This window comes from Triticum aestivum, chromosome 1A (assembly GCF_018294505.1).
Source record: "Triticum aestivum cultivar Chinese Spring chromosome 1A, IWGSC CS RefSeq v2.1, whole genome shotgun sequence".
Taxonomy (NCBI): domain Eukaryota; kingdom Viridiplantae; phylum Streptophyta; class Magnoliopsida; order Poales; family Poaceae; genus Triticum; species Triticum aestivum.
Genome location: NC_057794.1, coordinates 428,068,565 through 428,085,403, shown reverse-complemented (window position 1 = coordinate 428,085,403; position 16,839 = coordinate 428,068,565).

Sequence of the window (16,839 nt, the reverse complement as noted above, 5' to 3'; positions counted from 1 at the left end):
TTTTTCTTGTTTAACATTCAACCAAGAGATAAAAGAAGCATAGTTTCTTTTTACCAATTAAAATAAGCATAGTTATAGGCACCTGTGAGATCATCTTCAAACGTGGAGGCACTCACCCTTGGTACTGACCATTGTAGCGGCTATACTTATACTCAGAGCATAGTGAAGCTAAAATAGTAGTTGAGGGCATGAGAAAATATAAGCACTTCTGCACAACAAAAAGGAAACTATATGTCAGCAATATACACGCACACAGATGGTATGGCAGAAGAACAACTGAAAACCCTGAAGCACTGCAATATCTTGTTTGTATGGCAAAAGAACAAATGAAAATCCTGATGACACAGTATAAAAACATGACGAAACAAATCTCAAATTGGTAAACCAATAAGTTCTCATGAAAGATAACCTGGAAAGCAAATCACAAGCACATCAATGTCAAACAGAAAGAAAATTTGTTTCATAAAAGGATATCATACTATTTAGTATTTACAATACCTATGAGCAGATACCTAGTAACAAAGTTGAATAATTTTAGTCCTTTCAGCCCTAGTTGATGCAGCAAAAGATGCACTAAATAATGTCCCTTACAACAGGTTTGTCCGGGACTGGACATAGACGGGTTGGAGCACAGTGTCATCGACGGTGAAGTGAGAGGCTGCAGCAGAGGGCTTCACAGCGAGGCGACGGGTTGGAGCAGAGTGTTGTCCACGGTGTAGTGAGAGGCTGCAGTAGAGGGCTTCACGGTGAGGCGACGGGCTGAAGCAAAACAAGCACGCAAAGATGCATCTGCACAATAGAATTTTAAACATGAATCTGTAACTAAAGCCCCGGCGGCGCCGGCACCGCGGGCGCGCCTCCTGGATGTACATGTGCGTACATGTCTAGCTTGCTTACTTGTGAACGTGCTTATTTGATCTAGAGAAGTACAAGCAGCGTATATAAGCTACAGATGCTGAAGAAAAAAGAAATAGATCATTATAATGTGCATTCATATATACATACCAAACAGACCAAGGCATGAGATCTATATTAACAGGTAGATCATGGTCTTGCCAGAGCACAACCATTGATTGAAATCGAAGCCTAAGATGCTCGAAAAAGATGGTCAATGTCCAAAATTTGATCATCACACCGGAGGGATATCAAGTCTTAGAGATAAGCTAAATAAGGTCGATGGATGATATTCATAGGCGACAGAAGGCGCTGACGGTCCAAAGACGATGGACGGTGAGAGAAAGGTGGTGCCAGTCCTTGCGCTTGAAGTGAAAAGCGCAAATGCCGCCCTCACAGATGTTGGTGGGATGGCTAAATATGACCAGTTCATCGTGATGGTCGCCCTCTTGTCGGTTCCAAGCATGAATCGGGCGCCACAGCCAACGGTGCCTTCTGCGTTCTCGAGTGGGAGGGTGTCATCGTCTTCCTGAATGTATTCCTGTAGCTCGTCCTCTATGTACTCCACCTGAAAGTACTGCCAGACAAAGAAAAGCAATTAGTTCATGGCAAGACTGCTTCTCAAACATTACACTTGTACTAACAGGAAGATACAAGAACTAATTGCAAGATATTATTATAGTGAGAACGATTGCTGGGAAAGAAAATTGAGCTCAGAGGTAAACAGAGCAAATCAAAGTTTTATTTGTCACATACAGAGTGGGCATGGCAGTAAAGCATGAGTAGTGTTGAAATAATAAAGTGAACAACCAAGATTCTCGATGCTAATTAAGCAGCATGTCTGATGTGAGAAAAAACAATAGAAAGTGGCACTCTATAGTATGGAATTATAAGTTTCTACATCATGAAGTTACTAAGCATTTATTTTATGAATAGCAGCCTTTATGTTCGAGGATACCATGCGCTAGCCTGGTTTGACAAATGTCTGGTGGATGGTGCAAACGTAGTACTCGATCTTTGGCTTCTTGTGCCGAAAATTTGCGAAGAGCTTATCCACCTGATGTTCATAGAGCTTCACTTAATTGAGCCAGAAGAAAGTCCTCCAGCTCGCCAAAGTACTTGAGACCGCCAGACGTGCTTGCATGCGTTTTGTGCTTTACGTCAGGCACACCGCCAACAAAGGCGACATACAGCTTTTGAAAGGACTCTGTGTGTGCTTACGATGAATGATGTAGTCCCAGGGCTCATGTTCGAGCTGTTGTGCCTGTAAGTATGAAATGCGAATGATTATAAGTAGGTTAGAATAAAAAGAAGTAAAGGAGGCAAAACAAAATTTTCTAATTTAGGTGCTACTATATGAGCAACTTAAATGCAACAGAGGGTGTATGCATATCACAAGATAGCCAAAAAAGTGTCAAATTTGATTCATAATTATAACTTGGTAATCAACACTTATCAGGATAACACAATTAGTTCAGCACCTACGTAGGAAAATATGGTTGTTAGAGACACAATTAGTTCAGCATGTGCGTCATCGAGATAATCGTGCCAGGTACATTGATCTTGTAGTTAAGTATTATTTTTGATGCACCAGTAAATTAAGAGTTAATATAACCATTTGATATGGCAAGAAACAATCATGAACAAGACCAAATGTATTGATCAGAGAACCATGTTTATAGATTTCTGAATGACAACTGTGGAGATAGAGTGCTTTACAGACAGATTTAGTTCTGCTGTAATCATGTTTAGCTTTGTACCATATTTAGTAAGTGAATGGAAAGTAAATGAACATCAAAAATGATGTTTGTAAAGTATAACATATGAGTGAGAGCCAGTAAACATTGGATTTATGTATGGATTCAAATTTCTGATAATTTCAGGCAAGCATATGAAAAGATAGAAATCCATTCGAATCAAGCTCAAACAAATCCATCTTTTAAGAAGAAGCTGTTTTTGGTTGATAGGACAAGATCCATGATATGCACATATCTTTTTAGTATATTTCCAATGAAACCAAGGCATCATGTGAAGAACTCAGGCAGACACTTTACAAGAAAGAAGACATGCAGAAATCATCTCATCCCCCCTGTGCAACAGGCATGAATGAAAAATTAAAAAACTTGAACTATGACAGGCATGATGGCTACAACTAAGCATCCATATAATTAATCGTGAAGGCAAAATCTGAAACAGTGACTAAAGTAGATTAATATATAATCCATGGAGTGATACCGGCATTCATGTAAATTAGACAGTGGGTGAAACTGAATCTTAACCTGCATACAACAGATTCGAAGTGGCAATCGATGAGCTAGTGCATGAAAAGCCGATCAGAACTTTTTGGCGAAAGCCACTCCGCAATCTGAGCATCACCCTTTGAAATCTACACCCAACCAGATAACAGTAGTACTATTGGAATGGCTTCAAAGATCAAGTATTAAGTTCTTAATGACTACCTACCTTCTGATAAAGAACAAACCTTAATTCGATCATCAAACGGAATGTGTCCTACGAGCTTTATGTAAATAGTTACTCCACAAGATCAGATATCCGACAGTGATCTGTAATCTCCTCCGTTCTGCAGAACCTGGATATATTTGGCACAAGAATTAGCAAATATTGTATACTGTAAAACAGATAAATGGTCTGAACTCTGAAGGTAAACAGTGTCTTACCTTAGGTGCAATATAGTTGGGGCTACCACAGGTTGTATGCAGCAATCCGTCATTTTGAAAAGTTGCAGATCTTAAATTCAATTCAATTAAAATATCCTCATTTAAAAATCAATAAAAATATAATGCTCAATACAATGAAATCACCGATAAGTCTATCATACCCCAAGATCTTGATGTTGCCTTCCCGGTCAATAAGAACGTTTTCTGGTTGTAACATGTAATATTGGGACAAGTCAGGAAGAACAGAGACAGAGGAATCAAGCCATATTGGCTATCTCGTGAAGTACATGATACATGGAAATAATAATGATAGATAGTCGTATGCCCATGGCAATAGCTCGCACCTTCAATAGCTCCTGAAAAAAATCCTTCTTCCTTCTCGTTCGGATAATTTTCTAATCATAGCAACAAACCTTAAATCTCGACATCAACAGACCAACCACCAAAAACCAAACATAATGCTCACCTAGAATATAATCAAACAGAGATTAGAGAGACAGGTGGTGGGAGAACCAAAAAAAAAGTGAGGGCAAAAGAGAGGGAGAGGGCTCACCTAGCCTTCCGAATCTTCGTCTCATTGTACCTCTGCGCCAACCTTCCCCACATCCAGGAACTACAAGATCAACACGCATTGCCGCGGCCTGCGGGGAGGAGTATCACCGATGAAAGATGGCAGGGTTGTCGCCGCCTTGCCATCGGTGTCGTAGGGAGGAGCAGCGCCGTAGCTTGCTACGAGGATGCCAGAAGACCCGGGGGGAGAAGCGGGCATTCCATCGGTGGCCAGCGTGGGAGGAGCGATAGGGCGGCGGGTCGGCGGCGGCGGCGTGCTACCTCTTGAGCACTGCGTTGGTTTCCCTTGAAGAAGAAAGAGTGATGCAGTAAAGTAGCGTAAGTATTTCCCTCAGTTTTTGAGAACCAAGGTATCAATCCAGTAGGAGACCACGCGCGAGTCCCACGCACCTACACAAACAAATAAGAACCTTGCAACCAACGCAATAAAGGGGTTGTCAATCCCTTCACGGCCACTTGCAAAAGTGAGATCTGATAGAGATGATAAGATACTATTTTTGGTATTTTTATGATAAAGACTAAAAGTAAAGAAAGCAAAATAAACGGTGACAGAAATGACGGTAGATTAATATGATAGAGAATAGACCCGGGGGCCATAGGTTTCACTAGTGGCTTCTCTCAAGAGTATAAGTATTACGATGGGTGAACAAATTACTGTCGAGCAATTGATAGAATTGAGCATAGTTTTGAGAATATGATCATGTATATAGGCATCACGTCCGTGACAAGTAGACCGACTCCTGCCTGCATCTACTACTATTACTCCACACATCAACCGCTATCCAGCATGCATCTAGAGTATTAAGTTCATAAGAACAGAGTAATGCTTTAAGCAAGATGACATGATGTAGAGGGATAAACTCATGCAATATGATATAAACCCCATCTTTTTATCCTTGACGGCAACAATACAGTACGTGTCGTTTCCCCTACTGTCACTAGGATCGAGCACCGCAAGATTGAACCCAAAGCTAAGCACTTCTTCCATTGCAAGAAAGATCAATCTAGTAGGCCAAACCAAACTGATAATTTGAAGAGACTTGCAAAGATAACCAATCATACATAAAAGAATTCAGAGGAGATTCAAATATTGTTCATAGATAATCTTGACCATAAACCCACAATTCATCGGATCTCGACAAACACATCGCAAAAGAAGATTACATCGAATAGATCTCCAAGAGAATCGAGGAGAACTTTGTATTGAGATCCAAATAGAGAGAAGAAGCCATCTAGCTAATAACTATGGACCCGAAGGTCTGAGGTAAACTACTCACACATCATTGGAGAGGCTATGGTGTTGATGTAGAAGCCCTCTGTGATCAATGCCCCCTCTGGCAGAGCACCGGAAAAGGCCCCAAGATGGGATCTCACGAGTACAGAAGATTGCGGAGGTGGAAATAGGGTTTTGGCTCCTGTTCTGATGTTTTCGGGGTACGTAGGTATATATAGGAGGAAGAAGTAGGTCGGTGGAGCTACGAGGGGCCCACGAGGGTGGAGGGCGCGCCCAGCGGGGTAGGCGCCCCCTGCCTCGTGGCCTCCTTGTTGATTACTTGACGTCCACTCTAAGTCCTCTGGATCACGTTTGTTCAGAAAATCACGTTCCCGAAGGTTTCATTCTGTTTGGACTCCGTTTGATAGTCCCTTCCTCCGAAACACTAGAATAGGCAAAAAAATAGCAATTTGGGTTGGGCCTTCGGTTAGTAGGTTAGTCCCAAAAATAGTATAAAAGTGCACAATAAATCCCATTAGACATCCAAAACAGAATATATAATAGCATGGAACAATCAAAAATTATAGATACGTTGGAGACGTATCACGGCGCCAACCCTAGACGGGGAGTGGGGAGACAAAACGAGAGATGCTGCATGTGAGAGAGGCCCAGCCAAACCCACACATTTTTATTTCTCCCCCTCATAGTTGCACAGTAAAAAAAGATTGATGACATGGGTGCGGCGAGCGTCCAACCCCTCCTGCCCACGTGGCATGCGCGAGACATCACCCTTGATGCATAGCTTAATGTTTTTAATGATCAGTTGGATGGATACTTAATCTTTTCAAGATGGATTTGAGGTTAGGTTGCCATCAAATCAAAATAAGGAACAAGGACACTCTGAAGATGGCTTTCACTACCCGTTATGGTCTTTACAAGTATATTGTCATGTACTTTGGCTTAACCAATGCCCATGCCACCTCAAGTTCATCATGGTGAAGGAAATATGCCCTAGAGGAAATAATAAAGTTGTTATTTTATATTTCCTTATATCATGATAAATGTTTATTATTCATGCTATAATTGTATTAACCGGAAACTTGATACATGTGTGGATACATAGACAAAACACTATGTCCCTAGTAAGCCTCTACTAGACTAACTCGTTAATCAAAGATGGTTAAGTTTCCAAACCATATACATGTGTGGTCATTTGATGAATGGGATCACATCATTAGGAGAATGATGTGATGGACATGACCCATCTGTTAGCTTAGCATATTGATCGTATAGTTTTATTGTTATTGCTTTCTTCATGTCAATTACATGTTCCTCCGACTATGAGATTATGCTATTCTCGGATATCGGAGGAATGCCTTGTGTGCTATCAAACGTCACAACGTAACTGGGTGATTATAAAGATGCTCTACAAGTATCTCCAAAGGTGTCTGTTGGGTTGGCATAGATCGAGATTAGGATTTGTCACTCCGAGTATCGGAGAGGTATCTCTGGGCCCTCTCGGTAATACACATCATAAGAAGCCTTGCAAGCAAAGTGACTAATGAGTTAGTTGCGGGATGATGTATTACAGAACGAGTAAAGAGACTTGATGGTAACGAGATTGAACTAGGTATGAAGATATCAACGATCGAATCTCGGGCAAGTAACATACCGATGACAAAGGGAACAACGTATGTTGTCATTATGGTTTGACCGATAAAGATCTTCGTAGAATATGTGGGAGACAATATGAGCATCCAGGTTCTGCTATTGGTTATTGACCGGAGAGGTGTCTCGGTCATGTCTACATAGTTCTCAAACCCGTAGGGTCCGCACGCTTAACGTTCGATGACGATTTTATTGTATGAGTTATGTGACTTGATGACCGAATGTTGTTTGGAGTTCCGGATGAGACCACGGACATGACGAGGAGTCTTGAAATGGTTGAGAGGTAAAGATTGATATATTGGATGATAGTATTCGGACACCGAAATTATTCCGGAGTGTATCGGGTACATATCGGAGTACCGGGGGGTTACCGGAACCCCACGGGGGAAGATATGGGCCATAGGAGGGAGGCACACCAGCCCACAAAGGGATGGCGCGCCCCCCACAGGGAAGGAGGCCGAATAGGACTAGGAGAGGGGGAGGCGCCCCCCTTTCCTTCTCCCCTCTCTCTCTTTCCCCTTTCCCCCTCCGGTAAAAGGAAAGGGGGGGGGATCCTACTAGGAGCCCAAGTAGGACTCCTACTTGGGGCGCGCCTAGGTCCGGCCTCCTCTCCCTCCCTCCTTTATATACGTGGGGAGGGGGTGCCTACAACACACAACATTGATTCCCAACCGTGTGCGGTGCCCCCCTCCATAGTTTACGCCTCCGGTCATATTCTCGTAGTGCTTAGGCGAAGCCCTGCGCGGATAACTTCAAACACACAATCATCATATACTGGCGACTTGAAGTCCAAAGCCAGGCCTGGTTCATAAACTCCAGATATGCTCAAATATGAGACATAGAGATGAAGGCTACATGGCCTGAATTGTCTCGAGCCATATGTTAATATGGTGTAAATATATGAATCCAGAAAATGCTCAGAAAAAGATAACGAATCAAATCGAGAAAAACAAGGCTTTCATAGGCCGCCAAGCCTAAATCTCCAAGGCTTTCATGGGCCGCCAAGCCACTGAGTTAACCTTTTACACTTTGTGAACCGGGCCTCACATGACCGCCGTTTTAACCTTGACAAGTTCAGGGTCTTTATAAGATTGACTGTCAAGAGTTCGGCGGGTCATTTCGGGATTACCCGGGCAGAGTGGCAGATTCTACAAAGCAGGATAACCTAGAAAGTTTTGGTGAATACACCTAGCATTCCACGCCAAAAGGTTATGTCCTCTTTGGTGAATACACCTATGTTTGAACAGATAACCCGGAAACTTTGGTGAATACACCTGGTGTTCCAAGCCAGTCGGGTAGTAACGCTATGTTCTCTTTGGTGAATACACCTATGTTTGAATAGGAAGCCCCCAAGTGTTTTTTAAGCATGGCGTAGAAGCCGGATCAAGAGGGATATTCACAGCTATGCTCAATGAGCAAGAATCCCCTAAGTGATTTGTAAGCGTGGCGTATAAGCCGGATCAAGAGGGATAATCACATCTATGCTCAATGAGCGGGAAGCCCCCAAGTGACCATCTGAAATGATAAAGACTCATTATTCTTAGAAATGAAATGACAGAGGCCCTGAATTATCAGGGATGCCAGCTTTATTATAATCTTCATAATATATACATTGTCAAAAATATATACATCACAAGAGCCAGTGGCTCACGTGTAGTAAGGCCGAAGATGAGCGATATTCCACGGCCGGCGGGTCTCCTCCTCCGACGTGTGTGAGTCCTTGTGGTCTCGAACATCGATAAGGTTGTATGACCCATTGTTCAGATTCTTGCTGACCACAAAAGGCCCTTCCCAAGGTGGGGATATTTTATGCATATCAATCTGATCCTGGATAAGCCGGAGCATCAAATCACCTTCTTGAAAGGTTCTGGTCTTAACCCGGCGACTGTGATAACAGCGTAGATCTTGCTGGTAAATCGCCGAACGAGCAGCCGCAAGGTCACACTCTTCATCCAACAGGTCAAGTGCATCCTGGCGTGCTTGTTCACTATCAGCTTCAACATAAGCCGCCACTCGGGGAGAGTCATGACGGATATCAATAGGGAGAACTGCCTCTGCTCCGTAAACCATGAAGAAAGGTGTGTAACTTGTAGACCTGTTGGGGGTAGTATTGATGCTCCATAATACTAAAGGTAACTCTTCGACCCAACAACCCGGCGTCCTATGCAAAGGGACCATAAGCCTTGATACCTCTCAAAAATCTCTTGATTGGCTCTCTCAGCTTGACCATTGGACTGGGGGTGAGCCACTGATGACACATCAAGTCGGATGTGCTCACGTTGACAAAATTCTTTCATAGATCCTTTGGATAGATTAGTGCCATTATCAGTTATAATGCTATGGGGAAAACCAAAACAGAAAATCACCTTTTTGATGAATTGAACCGTCGTCGCCACATCACACTTATTAACCGGCTCTGCTTCAACCCATTTTGTAAACTTGTCAACCGCCACCAAAAGGTGGGTCTTTTTATCCTTGGATCTCTTAAAAGGCCCAACCATATCAAGCCCCCAGACTGCAAACGGCCAAGCAATGAATCTTCCTCAATTCTTGAGCTGGCACATGAGCCCGTCGTGAGAATTTCTGACAAGCATCACATGTATTGATCAAGTCCTCTGCATCAGCATGAGCCGTTAGCCAATAAAATCCATGACGAAAAGCCTTGGACACAATGGACTTTGAACCGGCATGATGACCGCAATCTCCTTCATGAATCTTGCAAAGAATCTCACGGCCCTACTCAGGAGAAACACAACATTGAAACTCCCCTGTGACACTGCGATGATGCAACTCTCCATTGGCAATAGTCATTGACTTAGACCGCCGGGTTAACTGCCTAGCCAAAGTTTCATCCTCAGGTAACTCGCCCCGGGTCATATAAGCCAAATATGGAACTGTCCAATCAGGAACAACATGAAGAGCCGCCACCAAGGGTCGGGAATAGCAAGATCTTCCTCTGTGGGCAATTTAACTGAAGGGTTATGCAGAATATACAAAAAAGTGTTAGGTGGCACCGGCTTACGCTAGGATCCTAACCGGCTCAAAGCATCAACCGCCTCATTTTTCCTCCGATCAATATGTTCCACTTGATATCCTTTGAAATGACCAGCAATAGCATCAACCTCGCGGCGGTAGGCCACCATGAGTGGATCCTTAGAATCCCACTTGCCAGAGACTTGCTGAGCCACCAGGTCTTAGTCACCAAAACACCTCACCCGGCTTAGATTCATCTCCTTAGCCATCCGAAGACCATGGAGTAAGGCTTCATAATCAGCTACATTATTAGTACAAAGGAACATCAACCTTAAAACATAACAAAAATTATCACCTCACGGGGAAGTTAAGACAACTCCAGCCCCCGAGCCCTCCAATTGCCCGAACCCATCAAAGTGAATAGTCCAATATGTGTTATCCGGCTTCTCCTCAGGCATCTGCAGCTTTGTCCAATCATTGACGAAATCCACAAGTGCTTGAGACTTGATAGCCGTACGAGGCATATACTTCAAACCATGAGGTCCAAGCTCAATCGCCCACTTGGCTACCCGGCCCGTGGCCTCTCTGTTTTGAATAATGTCTAAAGGAGCAGAACTAACCACGGTGATGGGATAACCCAGAAAATATTGTTTGAGCTTTCGACTGGCCATGAACACCCCATATACTAGCTTCTGCCAATGCGGATATCTCTGCTTGGACTCAATAAGCACCTCACTGATGTAGTAAACCGGCCGCTGAACCGGATATTCTTTTCTTGACTCCTTCCGTTCTACCACAATAGCTGACCGCCCGGGCATTACAGCCACATATAACAACAGTAGCTCCTTATCAATGGGAGCAACAAGGATTTGCGGCTCAGCTAGCTGTTTCTTCAAGGCTTTAAACGCTTCACTGGCAACATCGCTCCAGACAAAGTGATCTGTTTTCTTCATCATCTGATATAGTGGTATAGCCTTCTCACCCAGCCAGCTTATGAACCGGCTCAAGGCCGCAATATGATTGCCAAACGCTGAACATCATTGACACACGCTGGTTTAGTCAGGGAAGTAATGGCCTTGATCTTCTCTGGGTTAGCTTCAATACCTCTGTCAGAAACCAAAAAACCCAAGAGCTTGCCCACTGGCACGCCGAAGACACACTTGGCCGGGTTAAGCATCATCTTGTAGACCCGGAGACTATCAAATGTCTCTTTCAAATAATCTATCAAGGTTTCCTTCCTTCTGGACTTCACCACAATATCATCCACATAAGCATGGACATTGCGCACAATATGATCATGAAGGCAATTCTGCACACATCGCTGGTAAGTCGCCTGGGCACTCTTGAGCCCAAAAGGCATAGACACATAACAGAAGGCTCCAAAAGGAGTGATGAAAGCTGTCTTCTCTTGGTCTTTAATCGCCATCTTGATCTGATGATAACCAGAATAAGCATCCAAAAAGCTCAAGCGCTCGCAACCCACCGTAGCATCAATGATCTGGTCAATACGGGGAAGAACAAAAGGATTAGTCGGACATGCTTGGTTTAAATCTATGTAATCCACACACATACGCCAAGTGCCATTCTTCTTAAGTACAAGCACCGGGTTAGCCAACCACTCAGGATGAAAGACTTCAACGATGAACCCAGCCGCCAAGAGCCGGGCTACTTCTTCACCAATGGCCTTACACTTCTCTTCATTAAAGCAACGAAGGAATTGCTTGACCGGCTTAAACTTCGGACCAATATTAAGAGTGTGCTCAGCGAGTTCCCTTGGTACACCTGGCATGTCAGAAGGCTTCCACGCGAAGATGTCCCGGTTCTCAAAGATGAACTCGATGAGCGCGCTTTCCTATTTAGGATCCAGATTAGCACTGATGCTGAACTGCTTGGATGAGTTGCCAGGAACAAAATCAACTAGCATGGTGTCATCTGCCGATTTAAACTTCAACAAAGGGTCATGTTCTGTGGTGGGCTTCTTCAAAGATGTCATATCCGTCGGGTCAACATTACCCTTGTAGAATTTCAGCTCCTCTGTTGCACAAGCAGACTCAACATAAGCAACATCGCCCTCTTCACACTCCAAGGCTACCTTGCGACTCCCATGCACTGTGATGGTGCCCTTGTAACCCGACATCTTAAGCTGTAAGTAAACATAACAAGGCCATGCCATGAACTTGGCATAAGCCGTCCGTCCAAACTAAGCGTGATACGGGCTTTGAATTTTGACCACTTCAAAGGTTAACATCTTGGCCCTGGAGTCATGCTCATCTCCAAAGGCTACTTCCAACGCGATCTTGCCTACCGGATACGCCGACTTTCCAGGCACCACCCCATGGAAAACAGTATTGGACGGCTTAAGATTTTTGTCAGTCAATCCCATACGACGGAAAGTGTCATAGTAAAGGATATTAATACTGCTACCCCCATCCATGAGTATCTTAGTGAATTTGTATCCTCCAACCTGAGGCGCTACCACCAAAGCCAAGTGACCCGGATTATCAACCCGGGGCGGTCTCACGACTCCACACAATGGGCTGCTCAGACCATCGCAAGTAACGAGGAACCGCTAGCTCAACGGTGTTCACAACCCTTTTATGGAGCTTCTGATCCCGCTTGCATAAACTCGTTGTGAAGACATGGTACCGCCTGCTATTCGGCTGCTTCGGATTACTTTGATAACCAGATTGCTGTTGCTGATTCCCTTGACCAGACTGCTGATTAAAACCACCTTGATTGCCTTGGCCCTGGAAACCAGAATTAGAACCGCCACCACCGTAACCCAGACCATGAAAGCCGGAACTTGAGCCACCGCTTGGCCCATGATTGTTTTGGAACAAATCGGAATTTTTGTACTCCTTCATAATGTGGCAATCCTTCCATAGGTGACCGGACGACCTTTCCCGTGTACCATGATTCGGGCAGGGCTAATTCAGCATCTGCTCAAGATTGAAACTTGGCCCTCCTGTCCGGGGAGGTGGCTTTCTGATGTCTACTACACAGCCTTCTTCTTGTAGACGTTGTTGGGCCTCCAAGTGCAGAGGTTTGTAGGACAGTAGCACATTTCCCTCAAGTGGATGACCTAAGGTTTATCAATCCGTGGGAGGTATAGGATGGAGATGGTCTCTCTCAAACAACCCTGCAACCAAATAACAAAGAGTCTCTTGTGTCCCCAACACACCCAATACAATGGTAAATTGTATAGGTGCACTAGTTTGGCGAAGAGATGGTGATACAAGTGCAATATGGATGGTAGATATAGGTTTTTGTAATCTGAAAATATAAAAACAGCAAGGTAACAAGTGGTAAAAGTGAGCGTAAACGGTATTGGAATGCTAGGAAACAAGGCCTAGGGTTCATACTTTCACTAGTGCAAGTTCTCTCAACAATAATAACATAATTGGATCATATAACTATCCCTCAACATGCAACAAAGAGTCACTCCAAAGTCACTAATAGCGGAGAACAAACGAAGAGATTATTGTAGGGTACAAAACCACCTCAAAGTTATCCTTTCTGATCGATCTATTCAAGAGTCTGTAGTAAAATAACATGAAGCTATTCTTTCGGTTTGATCTATCATAGAGTTTGTACTAGAATAACACCTTAAGATACAAATCAACCAAAACACTAATGTCACCTAGATACTCCAATGTCACCTCAAGTATTCGTGGGTATGATTATACGATATGCGTCACACAATCTCAGAATCATCCATTCAACCAACACAAAGAACTTCAAAGAGTGCCCCAAAGTTTCTACCGGAGAGTCAAGACGAAAACGTGTGCCAACCCCTATGCATAGATTTCCAAGGTCACGGAACCCGCAAGTTGATCACCAAAACATACATCAAGTAGATCACGTGAATATCCCATTGTCACCATAGACAAGCACATGCAAGACATACATCAAGTGTTCTCAAATCCTTAAAGACTCAATCTGATAAGATAACTTCAAAGGGAAAACTAAATCCATTACAAGAGAGTAGAGGGGGAGAAACATCATAAGATCCAACTATAATAGCAAAGCTCGCGATGCATCAAGATCGTGCCAAATCAAGAACACGAGAGAGAGATCAAACACATAGCTCTTGGTACATACCCTCAGCCCCAAGGGTGAACTACTCCCTCCTCGTCATGGAGAGCGCCGGGATGATGAAGATGGCCACCGGTGAGGGATCCCCCCTCCGGCAGGGTGCCGGAATAGGGTCCCGATTGGTTTTTGGTGGTTACAGAGGCTTGTGGCGGCGGAACTCCCGATCTAGGTTATGTTCTGGAGGTTTCTGTATTTATAGGAATTTTTGGTGTAGGTCTCACATCAGGGAGGTGCCCGAGTCGTCCACGAGATAGGCCGGCGCGCCCGGGGGGTGGGTGCCCCCCCCACCCTCGTGGACGGCCCGGGACTCTTCTGGCCCAACTCTTTTACTCCGGGGTCTTCTTTTGGTCCATAAAAAATGTCAAAAATTGGCACGTCCATTCGACTCCATTTGGTTTTCCTTTTCTGCGATACTCAAAAACAAGGAAAAAACAGAAACTGGCACTAGGCTCTAGGTTAATAGGTTGGTCCCAAAAATTATATAAAATAGCATATAAATGCATATAAAACATCCTAGATGGATAATATAATAGCATGGAACAATAAAAAATTATAGATACATTGGAGACGTATCACGTTCCCTTATGACGTTGGCCACTATTCTGCGTGTTGGTATTAGCCACAAAATGCAAATTGTTATCAACCTTGCGCTTACCATTGCCCCCCTGACTCGCCGGGTTACGATGCTGCCCCTTGGTGTTGCTACTCTTCTTTCCCTTTCCCGGCTTTTCATCATCAGACTCGGGGTCCTTGGTACTATCAGAGTCGGCATATTTAACTAGAGCCGCCATCAGCTCCCCCATGTCGTTGCAGTGGTGCTTAAGCCGCCCCAGCTTCTGTTTAAGGGGCAAAAACAGCAATTCTTCTCTAACATTAAGACTGCTGAGCCGACATTGATGCAATCCGATGAGTGCAGGATAGCTAAGACCCGGTGCACCCAATGGGTTGTTGACTCGGCCTCTTCTTGGACATAGGTGTCCAAATCCACAATTGACATAGGCTGCTTGCATGTATCTTTAAAATTCTGGATAAACCAAGCTTTTAACTCGGCCCATGGTCTAATGGAGTTGGCAGGAAACCCTTTCAACCAAGTACGGGCCGTCCCCTCTAGCATCATGGTGAAGTACTTAGCACACGTAGCATCACTAACATCCAGCAGCTCCATAGCCATCTCGTAACTCTCAACCCACACTTCAGGGGGTAAGTCAGCTGTGTAGTTAGGCACCTTACGAGGGCCCTTGAAATCCTTGGGCAGACGCTCATTACGCAGAGCCGACACTAAACATGGCACACCCAAGGTTCTAGAGATCACGCCTGCCTCCACCGAAGTGGTCGGATAAACCGGAGAATGCTGATGAGCCGCTTGCTGAGCCGCCAAAGCTTGAGCACCGTCACGCGCCGGGTCATGTCCATGAGGCTGGTTACAGCGCCTGTCACTGCTTGAAACTGCTAGTGAGTCAATGTTCTGCTATAGCTCCGACTCGGGTGAGGGGTTGAGTGAATCCTCTCACGACTATAAGAATAAGCCGCCTACTGGGCCACAGCCGTCTGAAGCAATTCTCCGGCTCGTCGTATTTCCATTGCTGCTGGCGATTCGTCTTCGACCGGTAGAGCTGCTAGTCGCGTCGCCGCAGTAATCATATTATCCAAAGGGTTAGAATAGTGACCTAGCGGTGTTGGTACATACTAAGGCGGAGTAGTATTCAAATGGGGCGGCTCCATCGTACGCGGCTGAGCCGGCGCCCCAGCCCCAGGTGCTTCTACCCGGTTTATCTCCGGCGGGTTACTGGTTCCTGGACCAGGCGTGTTGAAAAGATTCCTTGCCTCATAAACCGGGGGCAAGCGACTCTGGTGCCTCCTCATGACCTCGTTTGAGGCATTCTGATCCATGGTTAGCCAGAAAGACTCTGCCTGAATTTGCTATGCCCGAGCATCTAGAGCAGCTCGTTCTGTGGCCATCCTGGCGTTCTCCGCGTTCAGCTCCTCCTTGGCTTGTGCTATCTCGTCACACAATTTTGCAACATCCGCGTTATGCTGAGCTTGATTTGCCTGGTTAACCTCCGCTGTTAACAATGTTGTCAGATTGTCCAGCAAGTCGGTCAAGATCTGAGTCGGCGGGTGCACAGGGCTTCCTACCCCGGCAACCATTGTCATTGCTGACCCAGAGATTATTGCTGCCGTAGTTGAAGAATTTTGTGCTAGCTGAGTATCGGCCATGAAAATCGCGACCCTATTCGGCAGCTCATAGGGGTCCGGAATACTATTGCCATCGAAATAGCCCCCAAGCCGTCTGTCCTGCAGCTGATACAACGACTCAGTTTCACCGGTGGACGACTCACCATCAGAGTAGACGACCGTCTCACCGCCAGACACGGATCTATCCTCAGACTCCACCCCATGGATGAATCCAACGAAGGCGCGTTTCACGGCGGGCTGAACTCGGGCGGGTCGTGCACGCTGAGCTGTCTCGATGATGTCGGTGCAGATGTCAAGCTCAGGGCCCGGTTCGTCGATCTTGCCGATGAAGACGTGGATTCCACCGAAGGGGACCTGGTACCCGTACTCAATTGAGCCGGCCTCGGGGCCCCAACCTGCATCGTTGATGTAGAGCTTGCCGCGACGACTCTTGGTCATCCGGCCTACAGCGTATCCCTTAATCCCTTCGAAGCTGCCCTTCAAGAACTCAAAACAACCATGCGCTGGCCCCACGGTGGGCGCCAACTGTCATGGAATTGTCACGTCAGATGT